Genomic DNA, 20363 nt, shown 5'->3' on the forward strand with positions numbered 1-20363 from the left:
GAAAATAAAAAGATTAATTTCTCATAGCGGACACAGATGAGAAGCAAAGGAGCGTGGTAAGGATGAAGGAGAGGCAAAGCAGAAAAAGAACAAGAGGCAAAACAGATTTCCTTCAGAAAGAACAATGGCCCCGTTGGACACCATACCACAGAACTCATCCAAGGGAGGTAACACAAGCCTGGGTTATTCTGCTTACATTTCTAAAAGACCGTGGCTCAAAATATGGATGTGCATAACTATGAAGAATGAATGAAAGCATCTCCAGTATGTGACTGTGCTTGAATCATCCCATGGTGTAGACATATGCAATTGTGAGAGAAGGAAAGAGGACCAACCCTATCCAATCATTGTCATAACAAACTAAAGGTATAAAACCAGTACGAGAAGAGCACAGCCCGGAAGGTCGCATGTTAGAATGCACATGCTGGTTGAACGTACTTATAAACTATAGTTACAGGAAAAGTAAGTAAGCCTACGGTAGCATCTCTGCCAAAGAATGGAGTTGGGCACGTAAAGCGTAACACTCAGAAAGCTAAACACAGAATTACCCAGTGATCCAGCAATCCCACTCCTAAGGACATACCCCAGGGAAATGAAAACACCTCCACGCAAAAATGTGTACATGCATGATCATAGCAGCATTATTCACAAGAGTCAAAGGGTGAAAACACCCCAAATCTCTATTAACAGATGAATGGATAAACACATCACGGTATAGCCATACAATGAAATATTATTCAGTCTTAAAAAGGAATGTAACACTGATACATGCTACAGTATCCATGGTTCTTGAAAACATGATGCTCAGTGAAAGAAGCCAGTCACAAAAGGACACAGATTGTCTGATCCCATTTACATGAGAAACGTGCAGATTTACACGTTAAATCCACAGAGAGGGAAAGCGGATTAGTGGTTGCCAAGGGCTGGTGGGGAAGAACACAGAAATGAGGCATGACTGCTGAACGGGTAGAGGGTGTCCTTTTGGGGTGATGAAAATATTTTGGAAGCAGACACTGCTGATGGTTGCACAGCACTGCGAACCTATTAAACGTCACTGAATTGTACACTTTAAAATGGTTCATTTTATGTTACGTAAAGTTTATCTCGGTTTTTTTTTTTACAAATGAAGCTCTCCTGTGTGCCACAGAAATAGCATGAAACAAAACCCAATAATCTGAGTAGCATCTAAGGAATATAGATAAAAGCTTAGAGGGCATTTTTTAACAGTTTAAGACAAACAAAGGAAAAAGAATACAAGTCCTACTTTTTAAATGCCGGAGAGTGAGTTGCAGGATGTTTTTCCCTGTTAATTTCAGCTTTATTTACTTTGTAACTCTTTACTGTAAGATAATTATAGGCTTCTTGAAAATTGCCAAAGTTTTAGTCAGGAGAGTTCTGTATACCCTGGACACCACTTTTTCCAATGTTAACATTACGTCATCAAAGGACACTGATAATACCAGGAAATTATTGGTAGGGCACTATTAATTAAATCAGAGATCTTACTAAGATTTCTCCAGTTTTACTGCTAGCGTTCAGTTACGGACCGGGATTCCACATTATGTTTAGGGTCTCCTGCAACCTTTGACAGTTCCTCCGTCTTTCTTTGTATTTCATGACCATGGGTGACCCCTTTTGAAAAACAATAGTCACTTATTTTGTATCCTGCCTATGGGGTGTGTTCACAAGCTGTAAAAATCTCCAAAGAAGACCTCAAGTGTTTTAACGTCCAGGGACTCATCTGAGAAATGGTTGTCCAGGAAACAGGCAGAAAGAAACAGCAAAAAATCAGATTCGCAAACATGGGGGGAAAAATACTTTTAAGAGGTACCACGTGGAGCTGCAGAAATAAATGCAGTCTCTACAAAAGGGTGGAAGGGCAAGTTGAGAAGGTAGATGAAGGACGACAGGGAGGTGGGGAAAAGAAAGATCTGAAAGACGTTATCCCACGTTGCCTGTGGGCAGTGGATTGTGGTGCAAAGTTCTCAAGAGCAGTTTTGGTCCACGTCTTAGCACCTCAGCATCTCCGCATGTCATCACGTCGGCATGACAAGACCATTCGTGATAGGACCCCTCTCTGCTTCTTCCTCTGTCAAGTGTTGAATTGGGTACGAGGTTCTCAAGAGCAGTTTTGGTCCATCTCAGCATCTCGGCATGTCATCACGTTGGCATGACAAGATCATTCGTGATAGGACCCCTCTCTGCTTCTTCCGTCAGGTGTTCCCTAAACTCTGGGGCTTCCCAGAGCCCTGCATGGCCACTCTCCCATGCCCTGGCTCTCTGACGCCTTCCACCCGGACAACTCTTGCCCGTGGATTCCGTGTTTCCATTTCCTCATCCATAACTATCTTCCCTGCATAAACCGTAAGCCTACTCCTGTCTCCGAGCTCAGCTATCTCCGGTGTCACACTCTTTACCAATATTATTTTATCACGGAAGCATGTTTCCAATTCTTCTATGAATATTCTCCAAACCTCCTATATTTTTCTTATAAATCCAATTTATTTTAAAGTAGAGGACCACTTATTGCTAAAAATAATGAGACAATTTCCTCCTATTTCATTATGTGATGTACCCTATCTACATATTCTAATCTGACATTTATTTTAATTCTAAGAGACTGTGATTCATGCCCAATTACTACTGCCTCTAACTCCTACCTCTGCTCCTGATGTGCATACACATGACCAGTTATTTTCCAAATAAGTTATTTGCAGGGTGATTTTTTTTTTTAACCCCAATGCATACTTGTCAGTAGCAAATTCCAGTACCACCTCTAGTTAGATAAGGGTGTCTCTATGTTATAGTACATCCTCCAAAGCATTATCAGCTGTAGGCTCATTTTTCTAATTGATCCTTTGAGCCTTTGCTATAAATTATTCAACACATTTCAGGAAGGCTTAGAGATCCTCAAGACAAAGGTATTTTCTCCTTGCTACAATCCACTCTTGGGAAATTTCTGGGTAAAATAAGTGCAGACAGGGAGTTGAGCCAGGTTTGAAAATCTTCCACAGTCTTCAGTTGCATATACTGGGTGCCCCATCGCTAACAACTCCAGTAAATACTAACGTATCTACGACTGGTCTGGACAAATTCTGCCAAGAAAAACCATTTCCAGGCAGTTCACAGGGATGAGACTCTGCTCCAATGCACTTTTCTGTTCCTTCACATCTCCTTCTTTTGTGCTTTGTTCCCACAGTCAAGGGTGGTCGATGATGACACTTGGAGCCCAACACAAGATGGGCTCAGCCTCGCCAAAGACAGAAGAAATAGTTCTTTAAAAAGCCTTGTGTGGGAACTTCCCTGGCGGTCCAGTGGTTAAGACTCCACGCTTCCATTGCAGAGGGCACAGGTTCGATCCCTGGTCGGGGAACTAAGATCATGCCACATGGCATGGCCAAAAAAATAAAATTATAATAAAATAAAATAAAATGAGCTATACTAGGGTCACGGTTTAAAAAAATAACGTGTATTTAAAAATAAAGTAGAAAAATATAAAGCCTTGTGTGTGTGTGTGTGTGTGTGTGTGTGTGTGTTTGTAAGAAACACGGCTCCAAAGATGTAGGAAAAAATTCACTGTGTGCTCATAATGTGTGATATGAAGAACTTACTCTTCACTTCATCTTGCTTTATCTTCAAGTGTTAATACTGGGTTGGTCAAAAAATTTGTTCAGGTTTTTCTGTAAGCTATGAAAAACCCGAACGAATTTTTGGGCCAACCCAATACTTGACCCATAAAGAACTTATCAGGCAGAGGTGCAACTCTTTTCCCCTTCTTTCCTATACAGACCTGAGATTATGTGGACAATAAGAGAAATTTCACTACATAAAATAAAATCTTTCTTCTTCTCCCCCTACTTGGAAAAGAAATTCTTTATATCTCAAGGAAAGCCCTTATGTTCAAATGATTAATAATAGTTTAGTTGCCCAATGCTCATTTTTTCCCATCTAAGATAGCCTTTTCGCCCAGAACATTTAAAACATTCACACCTGAAACCCTAATACCTCATCCATTTAAAGGGAAAGACAACCTTTGGGAGAATATTATAATCTTCCAAGTGTTTGTATGGAGCTGAAAACTCTTGTGTCTACGAAACTGCCCATCATTTACAGAAATAGGATTGAAAATATTGGTCTAGAAATGGAATTATAAAGCACGCAGTTTTGTGGAGCGGGATGATGGTAAATATAAGAACACTGAGGTAGAAACTAGCTTTGCCACTTCAACTCTAAGCACTGAAATATCACTTGTACTCTAGTAACACTGGGTTGGCCAAAAAGTTCGTTTGGGTTTTTGTAAGAGGTTACAGAAAAACCCGAACGAACTTTTTGGCCAACCCTATGCGATGTATTACAAAAAGCATACTGTTATTGCAATTTAGGTGGAAGATAGTTGAAAATGAAGGAATCAAACATTCCCAGCTTCCTTTGGAATATATGCCAGAGGCGTAACCACTGAGTAGATTCTCAACTGAGTAGAACTTTCAAAGAGATATTTCAGTCTACAAACCAGAACCTGTCCAATTTTATAATCTCCGGTGAATATTTTCATATCCCTGAGATCTGTTGAGCTTTGGAAGGGTTGATTATTCTTTCTATCCCATCACAGCTTTGGGGGAAAATACTGTTACTTTAGAGTTGATACCTTATTTATCTTGCACTAAGAAGTATTTACATGTATTATGATGCTTTGAAATGATTAATTAGAACTGTTACAGAAAAATGGAGTGCCTGCGTTCCAGCCATGAAGCAGACAGATTACCATTATGCCGTGTAAGTAATACTTTATAAACCCATTTGTCACCCAGAAGAGGTGTCACATGTAATCTGATTCGTCGGAGGTAATGGATTAGGTGAAATGTACTTACATTTTCAGTAACACGCACGAAATAGCTAACTTAACCCATAGGCAAACTGCATTTTATCTCTTAAATCTTATTACGCTCCCTGGGGCCAACAGAAGAATAGGTATTTGTATTTCAACTGACATCAGGAGGGGCTAATGTCACGATTAGCTACCACAAATTTTAGTCAAACCAGCCCCGTTTAGGCAGTTTGCTTGACATAAGAGGACTTGTATGGCCATACCCACAGTATAGTTATCCACATATGCACTTGTGGCCTTGTGTCAAGGAAGCGTTTCCTTACTTGAGACAGATATTATAACTAGGAAAGCATCTACACCAAAGGCTCTGAATGTCTGATTAACCAACAGTTCTTAACAATCCTGAATGGGCAAAGCAACATGCACTGGACAGTTGCCATATTTTGGCTTCTTAAGATCTACCACTTCTGGAGGCTGGGGAGGCCAAGATCAGGGAGTTACCACGGTTAGGCTCTAGGGTCTGATGAGCCCCTCTTCCTGCTTCATTCAGTGCATCCTCATAGGGCACAGAGAGACAGAGAAAGGAAGCCAGCTGTCTTCTCTGATGTCTCCTGTTGGAAGGGAGCTAATCCCATCATGACGGCTCCACCCTCATGGCCTCATTACCTCCTCAAGGCCCAATCTCCAAAACCCGTCACATTGGGGATCAGGCTTTCAACGGATGAATCTGGGGGGGACACACAAACATTCAGTCCATAGCAGCATCTAAACGTCCTTTGTGGAGAACTGTCTTGTTCCATTGCGTGTAAACTGAGTGCAAAGGTAGATCAAGTTGGGACTTCCCTGGTGGTCCAGTGGTAGAGAATCTGCCTTCCAATGCAGGGGACGTGGGTTCGATCCCTGGTCAGGGAACTAAGATCCCACATGCCACGGGGCAACTAAGCCCACATGCCACAGCTACTGAGCCCGCGCACCTCAAAGAGAGAGCCCGCGTGCCACAAACTACAGAGCTCACGCACCCGGGAGCCCGGGAGTCACAACTAGAGAGAGAAAACCCACACGCCACAACTAGAGAGAAACCCAAGCAGGCGGCACGCCATCACAAGAGGATCCCGCGTGCCTCAACAAAGATCCCGTGTGCTGCAGCTAAGACCCAACACAGCCAAAAAAAAAAAAAGGAAAATAAATAAATAAATATTCGAAAAAGACCTATTTAAAAAAAAAACAAAAGGTTGATCAAGTTGACCATCTCCCTTTTAGGAAAGCAAATGGGACAGATGTACCCTCTTCCTGAGAGGTGGGCATTTGACCTAAGCCCCTCCATTCAGGGCATCACCTCTTGAACACATGGCGAGGATGAGATGGATGGTCGAAGCACAGTCACTGCAGACCAGTCTGCCGGAGAGAAGGCTTCCAGAGACCTCTAGAGATCTCTTGGTTCCCCCCAATCCCAAGTGTTGACCTCCAACCTCACACGGATTTCATGAACCTTCTTGATAATCTTTCTACCAAATTCCAAAATGAGCTTCATTCGCTTTCAGCCAAAACCCAAACTGATACAGACATGTCCAGTTGGAAAAGATAAAAATCTGAAACACTTGCATATAACTCATCTCATGGATATAAATTTCATTCATAAAGCATGACCGTAAAGGCAAACTGCACAAGGAATTAAGTATCTCTCATTTTAAAAACTTGATCATGTTCAACAAAACACTGGATGAAATGCTAAATTGTGTAACTTTTAAAAAGGTAAACTTTAATGTTGATTCCATGTAAATTTCAACGTGAAGATGAATGTTGGATGATTTGGATTAAAATTCACAATTGTGACGTTGACTCTGGTGGGTCAACATGAATGCCGGTTTTGGCCATCCGATGGAGGGCAGCTTCTTGTTTTGATTGCAACCGAGGATTAAAACCATGTCAGAAGATGGTACTTGAGGAATAGAATCAGAATCTCATGGTTCCCTTTGCCAGGTGACAACAGTATGTGTCAAATACAACAGGGCTCTCCAGTGAACCTTTACTTGAGGCTGTCATTCCTACTTAGTTCCTGTATCTCCAATCTTAACCTTTTCCCTTCTGTTCTCCAAAAAAAATAAATAAATAAAATAGTCAGAGAAATATTTACAAAGAGAAATCTGATCATGACCATGACTTTGACATCTTCCCATATCTTTTAGGATGAGCTCTGAAGCCCATACCATGACTTTGAGAGTCTGGTCCCTGCTACCGCCCAGCCTCCCCTCCCGGCACCTCTCCCTCTCGTGGTCTCTGTGCACTTCACCCCCGCCAGCCACGCGGCATTTATTTCTGTGCCTCTCACATCATGGGGCTCCTGCCAGGTGGCTCCTCTAGCCTGAAATACCCTCAACCTCACCCCCATGCCTCCCAGTCTCACTCCCACCTCCAACACCCACATTTGCAAATTTCTACTCATTCTTCCTGCCATCAGCATATCCTGTCTACTCCCATTTTCCTTCCACGTCACTGAACACCCTGCCGTTTCACTTTCCCTACTTCTCTTCTGAACCGTAGGGCTCACTTGGCTCTATGCTGTAGTGGAAAGTAACGGGGGTCTCTCATTCACCGTTATATTCCTAAGACCTAGTGTCACGCCCAGCTCCTAGCAGGTGCCAAGAAACGTATTTGTCAATGGAATACGACTCGGCCATAAAGAAGAATGAAATACTGCCGTTTGCAGCAACATGGATGGACCTAGAGATTGTCATACTAAGTGAAGTCAGTCAGGCAGAGAAAGACAACTATCATTTGACATCGCTTATATGTGGAATCTAAAATATGATACAAATGAACTTATCTACGAAACAGAAATAGAGTCACAGATGTAGAAAACAAACTTATAGTTACCAGGTGGTGAGGTGGGGAGGGATAAATTGGGAGATTGGGATTGACATATACACACTACTATATATAAAATAGATAACCAATAAGAACCTACTGTACAGCACAGGGAAGTCTATCAATACTCTGTAATGACCTGTATGGGAAAAGAATCTGAAAAAGAGTGGATATATGTGTATGCATAACTGATTCACTTTGCTGTACACCTGAAACTCACACAACGTTGTAAATCAACTCTACTCCAATAAAAATTTTAAAAAAAGAACTGTTTGTTGTCAGCGTCTTGTTGAAGGAACAGCAAACTCCGATCTACCGATGAGCTGACAGACAGTGGGACCACCGCTATGTCCTCCGTCCATATCCTCAACCCTAACCGATTTCTGAGAGTACCACCTCAGTCACACTTGGGGAAGGAAGTCTGCCTATTTACCAGGTATTGGAGGGTAGTTACTCAAGCAAGATGGGCTCTTTGTCATCCTCGTAGAAACGTTCTCATGACCCTACCTTAAAATGGCGAGTACTTCCCATCACTGCACCGTACACAAATCCTACTACAGAGCTGTGAAACTGCAAACGCTACCTCTGTGTAAGTCAGCCTAGCACAGGACCCTGAGAACGTACACACAAGTAGCTGTAACAGGAGAGAGCTACCAAGGCCCGTGGCACACGAGGGGAGCGCTCTCAGTCACTGGGAGATAGATCAGTGTTCTACAGCGACGCTGCTACCTTGAAATGTTCCATCATTACATTCTGGGAAGCATGCTCCTTTCTGCACAGTTTTGCTATGAAAACATTTAAAATCTCTGCTTAAAAAATGGGGCCAGACTGACATGTTTTATGTGAAATAATTAGGAGAATTTGAGAAGTGGTAATTTTGGTAATTACCAAATAGTGTGATTCTTTCCCAATAAAGCATATGTCAAATTACATAAAAAAAAAAAAAATCACTAGGTTGTTCTTCCTTTAAAAGATTTTACATATGCAGAATACAAGTTTAAATATGCTAATGCTTTCTTCCCACATTGTATTTAAGTAATTGTTTTTAAAAACAAATGAGCTTGACTGCTTCTCAGTTTCACTTCTTCCTGTGAAATTTCAAGCTCTGAAAGTTTCTTCTGATCTCTCCCCAGTGATTTTTTCAGACAAAAATCACATTTTTTTTTGCAAAGAAGTAGCATGGGAGAGGGTAAGGCAAGTGATGCTGAGGACTTTTGCTCTCGTAAGAAAGAAAAGATTTCTGTGCATCTGATTCCTATAGATGATGTTTTCCATTGTAGGTCTTCTAGAAAGAGGACTATTTGTTCTGATAAGTCATCCTCATTCATCCCTGTGAACTCTGTAAGCATTTATCAGCCTTCTCATGCTTATTCATATGTTGTTGGTAGCATGCTATTCTTTCAATACAAAAAATACCAATACGGAGCTGATGTCACAAAGCATACGGTTTCATGTTCTGTTTTGTTTATCCTTCTGAGCGACAGGGATCATTACTGATTTGGGCCAATATAAATAAATGCGCTCCACAGCCGTGGACAAAAGAAGAGAAACTGGCTGAGGCAGGGGGAGAATTTAGGCTTTCTTCATAAATGACCCCGAGGGTCTACCTGAGCTAACTGGGAATGAGCTTCCCAGGGGAATCGAAACAATGAAAGAGACGATGCAAGTTACTCTCCTGCTGTTCCAGAATGGGAATGTCCACTGGCTCAGAGTCACAGAAACAAGAAAAGGTGGAAATCGTCTCTATTTGTATGAAATACAGACCATAGTCTCCACACACCTAGCTCTCAGAGAACAGCAGAGGGCTGAAGAGTTTTCGCTGAGTAAACACTCCATGTCAAGGGACTGCAGTAGCCTTGTCAAAGGCTTGTTGTACACAAGTCAATATTGGGGCTCAAAATTATGACACTGATATTAAGACAAAGAAACACTTATATTGGGCTTCCCTGGTGGCGCAGTGGTTGAGAATCTGCCTGCCAATGCAGGGGACACGGGTTCGAGCCCTGGTCTGGGAAGATCCCACATGCCATGGAGCAACTGGGCCCGTGAGCCACAATTACTGAGCCTGCACGTCTGGAGCCTGTGCTCCGCAACAAGAGAGGCCGCGATGGTGAGAGGCCCGCACACCGCGATGAAGAGTGGTCCCCACTTGCCGCAACTAGAGAAAGCCCTCGCACAGAAACGAAGACTCAACACAGTCATAAATAAATAAATAAAAGAACGTGAATAAAAAAAAAAAAAAAAAAGAAACACTTATATTTATAAATCACTTGAGTGATAAAGCGGTACTTCCCAGGAGAAGTAGCATGCCTACTGCTAAGGACCGATTTGTGTCTCCCCAAGTCCGTATGTTGAAGCCCTAACCCCCAATGTGATGGTATTTGGAGGTGGAGTCTTTGGGAAGTAATTAGGTTTAGATGAGGTCATGAGGGTGGAGCCCCAGGATGGGATGAGTGAAGAAGGAGAAGGAGAAGGGGCAGGAGAAGGGGGAGGAAGGGGGGAGGAGGAGAAGAGGAGGGAGAAGAGGAGGAGGAGAAGGAGGAGGAGAAGGGGAAGGGGAAGAGGAAGGGGAAGGAGAAGGGGAAGGGCAAGAGGAAGGAGAAGGAGGGGGAGAAGGGGAAGGAGAAGGAGGGGAAGGGGAAAGGAAAGAGGAAGGGGAAGGGAAAGGACGAGGATGAGGAGGGGAAGGATAAGGGGAAGGGGAAAGAGAAGGGGAGGGGGAAGAAGAAGGGGAAGGGAAAGGAGAAGGGGAAGGGGAAGGAGGAGGAGGAGGAGAAGGAGAAGGAAGGGAAGGGGAAGGAGAAGGAGGAGAAGGGGAAGGAGAGGAGGAGGGGAAGGAAAAGGGGAAGGGGAAGGAAAAGAGGAAGGAGAAGAAGAAGAATTCTTTCTGCACCACGTGAGGACACAGCAAGAAGGTGGCCAAGTGTGAGCAGGAAGAAGGTTCTCACCAGAACTCAGCCGTGCTGGGACCCTGATCTCAGGTTTCCAGCCTCCAGAAGTGTGAGCAATAAACATTTGTTGTGAAGCCGGCCGGTCTGTGGTGTTTTGTTATGGCAGCGCATGCTGACTGAGACACAATGTCCCAGAATGAGCTGCACACCCCCCTCAGGTGCCCTCAGCTTTATAAACGCACGGGCATCGGCGTTCCAGGGAACCAGACCAAATCCCGGGCTCAGCGCCCAGGGCAATTGTCTCAGTAGACCCATAAACACACTGACTGTAAGGGGTGGCAGTGACCAGGGGTACTAGTCACCTAATTATGCAGAAGAAGAAACTGGAGGCCAGAGTGGTTGAGTGACATGGGTAACATCACACAACTCGTTAATGGCAGAGATTCAAACAGAACCCACCCTCCTGACTCCCAGGCAGTATGGCTTCAACTAGACTACAGCACATCAGTCCTGGACTTTCCCTCTGTGGATGACGATGCAGAGAAGGTTCCAGTAATTCCACTCACCCTGTATATGAGCAGGAGCCTATGGGGCCTTCCCAGTACACACCACTCCACCCCCTGCCTCTTGTCTGTAGAAAAACTTTAGCCTCCGAGGCCTTCCCCAAGCTCCAAAGAACAAATTTAATCACAGAAGTGAGAAATGAAGAAATAAAGGAAAACGATCAAGCAAAATAAATTAATAATAGTTTAGTCATTAAAGAAAGCCAAGGACTCCATTCCTCCTCAAGGACTGTAGATCATATTCCGAGCCACATCCTTTGAGCTGTTTTGCAGATACTGAAACCTCCATCAGGGAAGGAGTTAACTGCATGCTGCCCACCAGCACGGAGACCCCAGACCAGCTGGAGCCAGAAGGTCGAGGATGCCGACTCCCGATGACCTCATCACCAACCAATCAGAAGAGTGTCCACCGGCTGATCACACGGCCCGCAACCCCCCTCCCTTACACTGCCTTTTAAACCCTTTCCCTGAAATCCATCGGAGACTTTGGACCTTTTGAGCATGGGCTGCTCGTTCCCCTTGCTTGGCCCCTGCGATAAACACTGCATTTTCCTTCACCACAACGTGCTGTCAGGAGACTGGCTTTGCTGTGCGTGGATGAGTGGACCCAAGTTTGGTTCAGTAACAACCTCACAAATAATTCAATATGTACATATGTGTATGCATGCAGGACTCTGTGTATGTATATAAGCACCTCCGTATAAGTATGCATGTTTGAAAGGCATTAATACGCCCGTTTGATAATAAATACCAGGAGGTAATGTTAAAAAAAGTCAATCCTGAAATAAGAGGAAGGTCACATCTGGATGCCTAGATCCATGGGACTCCTGTCTCTTTCGGTGTTTTCTACCGCTAAATTGACCATCAAAAACAGAGAAACTCAACAGAACGCCTGTGACAGATTTCACTCCTTCTGGCATCAGTGTCCCTTTTGAGTTCTGGGAGACCAGACTCAGCTAACGACCCGAGAGTGTCGAACATATACGCTGTGCCATATTCTTTAAAGCTCTCACCGCACCTAAAGCTCACGACAGCTGTACAAAGGAAATACCAACCACGTTCTGTAAAAGTCAGCAAACTAATAGGTCCCTCATGGGGGGCAGAGAGCCCAGTAGTTTGAATTCAGCTCCTTTTAAACTTCACAAGACTGACTGCCCCTAAAGCCAGAAAGTGCAGGATTTATCCCGTGTCTCCCGAAATCACTGGTAAGCTAAACCCTCTATGCCTTGGATTGAGGAATTAAGAGTCTCTTTCTATCACTTGCTGCTTAAAAGAATGCTCTCCAAAATCGTTTTCAGTATCCGGGGGGCAACGCGGTGTGGCGGGTGAGACTCTGGGCCGTGACCTCGGCCCCGCTTCCAGCACCCACCCGCCACCCCGCCCTGCTAGGTCTCCCCATGCGGGAACCTGCTCGTCCCGTCTCAGGTCTCTGTCGTCTTCGGTCTCAGCTCCCGGGGCAGAGCCGTTCAGGATTCCACCTGCCTGCTCCTGACCCTCTCTGTGAGGAAGGGCTTTCTCCCATGTTGGGTCACCTCTTTAGAAGGCGGGGCCAGGTGCTTCTGTCCTCCTCAGGAAGCCCAAAGGGAAAGCTCTTCCCCATCCTTCCTCTCCCAAGTCAGGAGACGGGTGTCTGACCTCAGCTACACCCATCCATTCACCCTCCCCGGGAGCCACTTTCTCATCCTGGCCTCATCGTCCCATCCTCGCCCGAAACAAGGATTCCTACCCAGAAAACACTTATGCGGTACATGTGAGGACACCCCCCGGGAGATATAATCTTACGTATGATCTCATCTTACGTATGATCTCAGGATGGAACGAAACGTGCTTTCTACTGAATTTTCAAAGGCACTGTCATTCTTTTTGGAAAGGATGAAGGCGTTCACAGGTCTGAGAGTTCAGGCAATGGCTGGGCATCGCCCCTCGGCGGAGGCTTTCATGAGCTGCCCCGTGAAGGCACACAGGCCGGCAGGAGGGAACAGAAGAAAGAGACCCGACGCAGGTTTGGCCGGAGCCCGCTTCAAGGGCCCCCTGTCTGAGGCACGCTGGCTCTTAATAGCTGGGGAGGAACGTGGTGAACAGGACAGAGATCAAAGTCAAGGTGGTTCCATGGGGGACAGAGGTCAAAATGTCCATTGAGCAAAGAGACCGGGGAAAAAAGGCCGATATTCTGGGGTGGCACCTAGAGCAACCAGCACATGATACCCAGGAAAAATGCGGGGAGATGGATAATCACCCATTTTGTTTAAAACCCACTGTTAAGAAGGCAGACAGTGCATCCGGCGAAGATCTGAGCATTCATGTGGTGTCAGGAAGGGTGCCCAGCAAACTGGTAAGACTTTGAAGCAGACGCCCTCCGTGTCCAAACCCTAATCACTCAGTTCACCAGAGGGGGGACCAGCCGTGGCTTCGTGGAGAGCCTTGCCAAGCTTTCCGAAATCTGGGCACGTGAGAGGCAGCAAAAGCCTCCACGGAGCTCCCTCATATAGAGTTTCCTTTTGAAGATAAAGGATGTGGTTCATCTAGAGAGAGACAAAGCGAGAGACAGAGATCAGTAAACAGAAAGAGAGACACAGAAACAGAAAAAGACAGAGAGAGACACACAGACAGGCAGACCCTGCGCACGTGGGGGGTCCAGAAGACATTCCAGGCATCAGGCACCACCTCCCATGCTTCATATTTCCACATAGGTTATGTTTTGTCTCAGAATTAAACCGTCAAGCTCTGCGCGAAGCATTTTTTTTCCCCATGAGAGTTCAAACCATAGGTTTCCAACATGCGTTTCCGCTCCTCCAGCCGTGTCATCCAGCAGCCCATCTAACTGGTTACATCGATTGCAAACCATCGGTGGAAAAAAACGGCCACGGGGGTCTCCAGAGGAGTTCTGGACTGCAGGAGTGCGTCCTAAATCCCACGGCCCTTGTCTAGACCAAGAGTCAGAAACCATTTTTAGTTTTTTAAGGAACCTACATACTGTTTTCCATAGTGGCTGTAACACTGTAAAGCAACTATACTCTGAGAAAAATTAAAGAAGAAAGAAAAGAGTCAGAAACCACATTGCCAGGTGACCGCAGGGATCGTGATCGAGCTTTCGTAACCCGGCAGTAAATCAACTCCATGTGGGGCTTCCCTGGTGGCGCAGTGGTTGAGAATCTGCCTGCTAATGCAGGGGACACGGGTTCGAGCCCTGCTCTGGGAGGATCCCACATGCCAAGGAGCAACTGGGCCCGTGAGCCACAACTACTGAGCCTGCGCATCTGCAGCTTGTGCTCCACAACAAGAGAGGCCGCGATGGTGAGAGGCCCGCGCACCGCGATGAAGAGTGGCCCCCGCTTGCCGCAACTAGAGAAAGCCCTCGCACAGAAACGAAGACCCAACACAGCCAAAAATAAATAAATAAATAAATAAATAATAAAAATAAAGGAATTCCTTTAAAAAAAAAGTCTTTAAAATAAATCAACTCCACGTGTTCGGGCCAGAACTGACGGGGCTGCCAGCTTCGCACGGGAGTCCCTCTGCATGGGACTATCTCTGCCACAAGCGTAGGGCTGCGTGCTACGCCGGGGGCTGCTGTGGTCTGCACACTCAGGGGACTGGACACCCTAGGCACGACCCTCGCTGGCTGAGGATATTCACTCCCGCTTCCTCTCCCCCGAGCAGGGTGGTTCTGAGGTAGCTACTACCAGTCTCCCAGGGAATCTGCAGTTCCAGTGAGACCCACTGGCCCCCTGGGGTAGCCCTCGTGAACGCACTTATTGGTGCGGGAGGTTGAAGTCTAAGATGTACCCCGAGATCCCTTTCTGCTGGTGTAGAGTGCCCTCCTCTTGAGAATGCGTGGGACCTGTGAATATGGTGAATGTCACTCTCTCTCTTTTTTTTTTAACCTATTATTATTATTAGTTTTAAGTTGTGGTAGAAAACACACATAACATACATTGGACCGTCTTAACCATTTTTCAGTGTACATTTCAGTGGCATTAAGTATATTCACATCGCTGTGCCATCATCACCACTATCCATCTCCAGAATTTTTCCATTTCCCGAAACTGAAAATCCACACGCATGAAACACTAATACCACGTTCCCCCTGCACACAGCCCTGGCAACCACCATGCCACTTTCTGCGTCTATGAATGGGATCCTCTACATATGGCACTGACGTCGAATCACACAATATTTGGTTTTTTGTGTCTGGCTTATTTCACTGAGCGTGATATCCTCCAGGTTCACCCACGCTGTAGCCTGTGTCAGGATTTCCTTCTTAGGGTTGAATTTTATAAATACTGCGTTTTGTTTATCCATTCATCTGTCAATGGACGCCTGGATTGCTTCCACCGTGTGGCTACTGTGGACAAACACTACTTTTGTAATACTGTGGTTTGATTTCTACCCCCGTACAAAGCAATACCGAGGCTAAGGGGGTGGGGTAACTTGTCCACACAAGCCAAGAAGTAGGCTCCAAACCCAGGACGGTCTGCTCGCACCCACTACCCCTTCTCTCTCCATCTTTCCGTACTTTTTATTCCTACAGAAGGGTGCTTTTGTTGTTGTTGTTGTTTTGTTGCAGCATGAGGTTCAACAATGTGAATGTCACTGTCTTGACTAGGTTCCTCACTGGTTGACTTTTGAGTCCATCAACTACTCTGGGTGGGCCTGACCTAATCAGAAGACGGTAGAGTCAAAAAGATAGGATCCTACAGGCCTGGAAGAAAGGAAATAGCCATGATGAGAAACGACCAGGGGCTCATATGGCAGGGACTGCAGGAGATGAGTGTGGTCCCTGGGCCACCCTGAGCAAGCTTTTGTTTTTTGTTTTTAACCTTGGTTGTACCATTAACATTCACACTTTGCAGAAACTTGTTGCCCTGAATGGTAGGGAACTTCTCAGGCTCCTAGATGTCTCCACTTTAGGTCTATATTGTTATGGGCAGTGTGACTCTGAGTGTCCCATAGGAGAGGCTATAATCCCCCTCGCCGCTTTCCTGCCGTGATTACTGACTCACCCTGGAGGAAGGTGGTGTGGCAAAGGCTCCTATGTAGAATCACGGTCTCCCCAGTCACTGCACTCTGCACTAAGCTTCAGCGGGTCCCCAGCATGGACAAGTGTCCATAAAAAGAACCTTGATAACCTCAGATCCAAAGAGCATCGATGGACCTTTGTAAAAACCACGGTGCCTGTCCAGAGTGGGTGCACGGCAGGATCTAGATATTCTTTTTTCTCAAAGTAATCACATACCTTGAGGTGCAAGGTGCGAAGTAATTAAACTTGGTTTTGTCGCAACATGGTTCTGTGACAAAAAAAGAAAACAAGAGGGTGGTGTGAAAAACAAGCTTATTTTCAGCTCTGTGTTGTTGATCATCTGCTCTCACCCCGGAGTCCTGCATGGGATCATCTGATGTCTTTTCCGTGCAAAGAAAACAAATGAGAAGCAGTTCAACCCTCCTGGTTTGCCAGCCCCTGATTCTATTTCCGCGTCTTTGTGCCAATGGTTGAAGGATTTCAAGGGCCTCTGGCAGCATCCCAGTGATGGGGGGTACGGACCATATTTGGGATTTTCAGAAAAGAAACAGCCTCTGTGGCTCTTGCAATTCTTTAGTTTGGAAGGCAGCCTATTGCCAAGACCTGGGAAAGAAGTGTTGGTGTCATCAAGATGCCAGCATTGGGGTTTGTGTGTGTTTCCTGTGACTGCCACAACTCATGACCACCACCCGGATGTCTGTAAACAAGAGAAGTGCATCCTCTCCCGGTTCTGGAGGCCAGAAGTGCAAAATCAAGGTGTCCGGAGGCCTGCACTCCCTGTGAAGGCTCTAGGGGAGGGTCCTTCCTGGTTTCTGGTGGCGGCTACAATCCTTGGTGCTCACTGGCTTGTGGCCACCTCACTCCAACCTCTGCCTCTGTCTTTGCTTGTTCTTCTTTTCTGTGTATCTTTCTGTCCAAACCTCCCTTTCCTTCCTCTTATAAGGACACCAGTCACTGAACTGAGGGCACGAGGATGATTTCCAACCAAGACCCTTAACTAATGACACCTGCAAAGACCCTCTTTCCAACTGAGGTCCCATTCTGAGATTCCCAGGGACATAAATTTGGGAGAGGACCCTCTTCAGTCTACTACGTGATGTCCCTCTCCATCTCTCTGTCACCTTTCTGTGGCTCTCACCTTGTCCTGACCCCCAAGGAGCTGAGAGGTCGTCTCTGGCAGGAGGAATGAAGAAGTCTGCTATTCCCAGCACAGCCTGTTATTTATAGAGTGACACTGCTTGGGGATCACACGCCTGCCCCGAGAGCCCTGGGATCACACGTCAGCCTCAGACATCAGGACAAAAGTTAAAACCGGCAGCAATGGGACGGGGACCTGGCATCACCATGCCTGGGCTGGTCCTCCTCTGATTAATTAGGCCGACGGCAAAATACCAGGTCTTGCGTCCCCGTAACCGGGTATTGTTCTCCCACGAAAACGTATCAGCTCTGCCAGAAGCTTTGCCCCAGTTCCTTCTCTTCTCATTTGTGTTTTTTACCTTCAGGTTGGAAGGACACTTAGCAGTCCCCCTTCCCTGCTGAGCTCCTTTCTGGGAGCTGGGTCCCGGGAATCCGCAGCGCCTGTCCATCAAAGGGACGCAGATACAAAAGGTTTGCTCGGGGGCTGCCAGCCAAACCCAGGGGGGCCGTTCCGGTGCTGAGTGCACATTCAGGCTGGATTATCTCCGCTTTGGGGGACACTGGTAGACAGCAAAGGAATGTGTCTAGGACGTCACGAGATCTCGCGGCTGGTGGGCAGAAAGCAGTGGTGCTGGCAGCGACATGCCAGCCACAGCACAAAAGCAAAGAGAGACCCAGTGTATGTTTTGGCTGAGGAGGAGAAACCAAGGGTGATCTCTGCGGAGCTGGGGGGGACATAATTGCTGGTTTCATCTTCAGCGGGTATTGATTCAAGCCAACTGAATGACACTCAGGCGTGCACGGAGGTATCACGGTGATGGAGGAAAGTGTGAGAAACGCAGGGCATTTTCCTGCCTTTCTGGTAATAGATACCTAAGCAAACATGATAATCATAGTGATTGCGGTAAAGCTGTGTGCATGTGTAGTGATTTTCTTTATAATATCAGAAATCATGGAAGTGCTGCATCCACTCCTCCCCTTGGCTTAGAGGGACTGCATCCTTTTATTTCTCCTCACTTGGGCCTGCATCTTCAGAATCCCATCGCTCCAAAGGTCTACCCGTGCTCTTGTCCTCCCGGGCTGCTTGAAGATCAGCCGCCATCATGAACGACACAGTAACTATCCAGGGCCAGGAAGTTCACGACCGACCGACTACTTCAGCGTAAACAAACGGGCATCAGTGTCCTTCACCCTGGGAAGGCAACAGGACCTAAGACACAAATTTGGGGGAAAAAACTAGCCAAAATGCATATACAAGACCACACCAGATGTCATCTTTGTATTTGCATTCACAACCCATTTTGATGGTGGGAAGACAACTGGCTTTGACATGGTTTACGATGCCTTGGATTACCTGGAGAAGAATGAGCCCAAACCCAGGCTGCAAGACATGGCCTGTGTGAGAAGAAAAGACGTCCAGAAAACAGCGAAAGGAACTCAAGAACAGAACGAAGAAAGTCAGGGGGACTGCAAAGGCCAATGTTGGTGCGGGCAACAAGAGGAGTAAAGATTCTGCCGTGACTGTATCTGTGGGGATGCGAGCAGCCTTTTCATGACAGGATTAATAAACTAAGACCTTTTACATGCCAAAAAAAAAAACAAAGGTCTGCCTGTAATCAAGGTGTACGGCTTTTGCGGCCTTGAAAGTGCTGACTTGACTTGGAGGTGCAAACTCTTATCTCCCCACTCAGATTCAAGCAGATGTGTGGTTAGATCACAGAATCACCATGTTTTATTCCCTCATTCATTCCTGCATCCATCCATTCAGTATTTTCTGAGCACATGCTACTAAGAAGTTGAACATTTATGGAGGGTCAAGCAAGTGTAGGCAATGAGCTAGGAGCTGGGAGGATCGAGTGCAGTAGGATACATGGTTACAAGAGAGAAGTCATCCCACAAGGTGCAGCCTTTGGGGAAGTAAAGCAGGGTGGCCTGAGAAAGGCTGGGAGGACAGAGGAAAACACCTAGAGAATGTGACTTAGACCCAAACAATAACTGAGAGGAGAAGAGGAGAAGAAGCGAAGAACATTCTGGGTGGAGGTGTCAGCCTGCCAAAGGCCTTGAGACATGTATTAGTCAGGATAAGCTAGGTTATGCTGCTAAAAAAAATAATCCATAAAATATCAGGAGCAAATTGCTACAAAGCTCCATTTCTTTTTTTTTTTATATATATATCTTTATTGGAGTATAATTGCTTTGCAATGTTGTGTTAGTTTCTGCTGTACAACAAAGTGCATCAGCTATATGTATACATATACCCCCATATCCACTCCCTCTTGAGCCTCCCTCCCTCCCTCCCTATCCCACCCCTTAGGTCATCCCAAAGCAAAGCTCCATTTCTTACATCACAGTCTGATGGGAGTCATGGGGTCTCCCTGTGCCCTGGAGCTACGTTATCTGGAACATGTAGCTTCCAGAAACACCTTGCAGGGAAGAGAGAGAAGGAGGACCAGTACTGGCTACTTGCCATCTGCACCTGGAAATGACATGTGTGCCCTCTGCCCACAGCTCATCAGGCAAAACTAGTCACCTGGTGCTACCGCCTCACATGGTAGTCTAGGAAATACAGGTGAGCACATGATATTTGGTGAGCTAACTGTCTAAGCTACGTGCTATGAATGACTTGTACCCCACCAAATTCATACGGGACTGTATATCACCGTAATGTGACTGTAATTGTTTTTCACATTGTTCACACCTATACTGCAAGTTTGGAAATGCATATTTTCAAGCAGCCGTACAAAAGTATTCATGAAGAATGCATAATCTCTGAAAATGGTGAAAACATCCCTGCTACCAATACATTTCCAAATACAAAACTGAGTACCATATTGTTACTTCTGTGTAGCAGGAGAAGTTCATGTTCAAAACAGATAAAATTCTTTAGGTGTGAATGGTATGAATGACAGTCTTCTTTTTTTTTAAATTTCTTAGTCGTTTGGGATCCTTAAGCATACAAGCCTCAAAGAGGAGGGTCCACGAAGGAACCGGGGTTGTCTTACGGCATCCAGTACAAGTATGGAACGCTTCACGAATTTCACAAATTTGTGAGTCATCCTCGC

At 45.8% G+C, this 20363-nt stretch overlaps 1 protein-coding gene and 1 pseudogene across 12 annotated transcripts in view; one reads left to right on the top strand and one right to left on the bottom strand.

Annotated features, from left to right (window-relative positions):
- The window catches only part of NLGN4X (neuroligin 4 X-linked), an 886820-nt gene that overhangs the window by 593303 nt on the left and 273154 nt on the right, over positions 1-20363 (bottom strand). The window contains exon 5 of one of the 11 annotated variants that reach the window (XM_082375572.1): positions 13401-13666. The exons of the other annotated variants lie outside the window; for them this stretch is intronic. The gene's annotated coding sequence lies outside the window, so the exon portion shown is untranslated. The remainder of the gene's footprint in view (positions 1-13400; positions 13667-20363) is intronic. 11 annotated transcript variants of the gene reach the window in all.
- LOC309619944 (small ribosomal subunit protein eS24 pseudogene) lies at positions 16349-20359 on the top strand (annotated as a pseudogene). Its single transcript has one exon. The product of its transcript is annotated as a small ribosomal subunit protein eS24 pseudogene (transcript).

Source organism: Balaenoptera borealis, assembly GCF_965194805.1.
Source record: "Balaenoptera borealis genome assembly, chromosome: X".
NCBI lineage: Eukaryota > Metazoa > Chordata > Mammalia > Artiodactyla > Balaenopteridae > Balaenoptera > Balaenoptera borealis.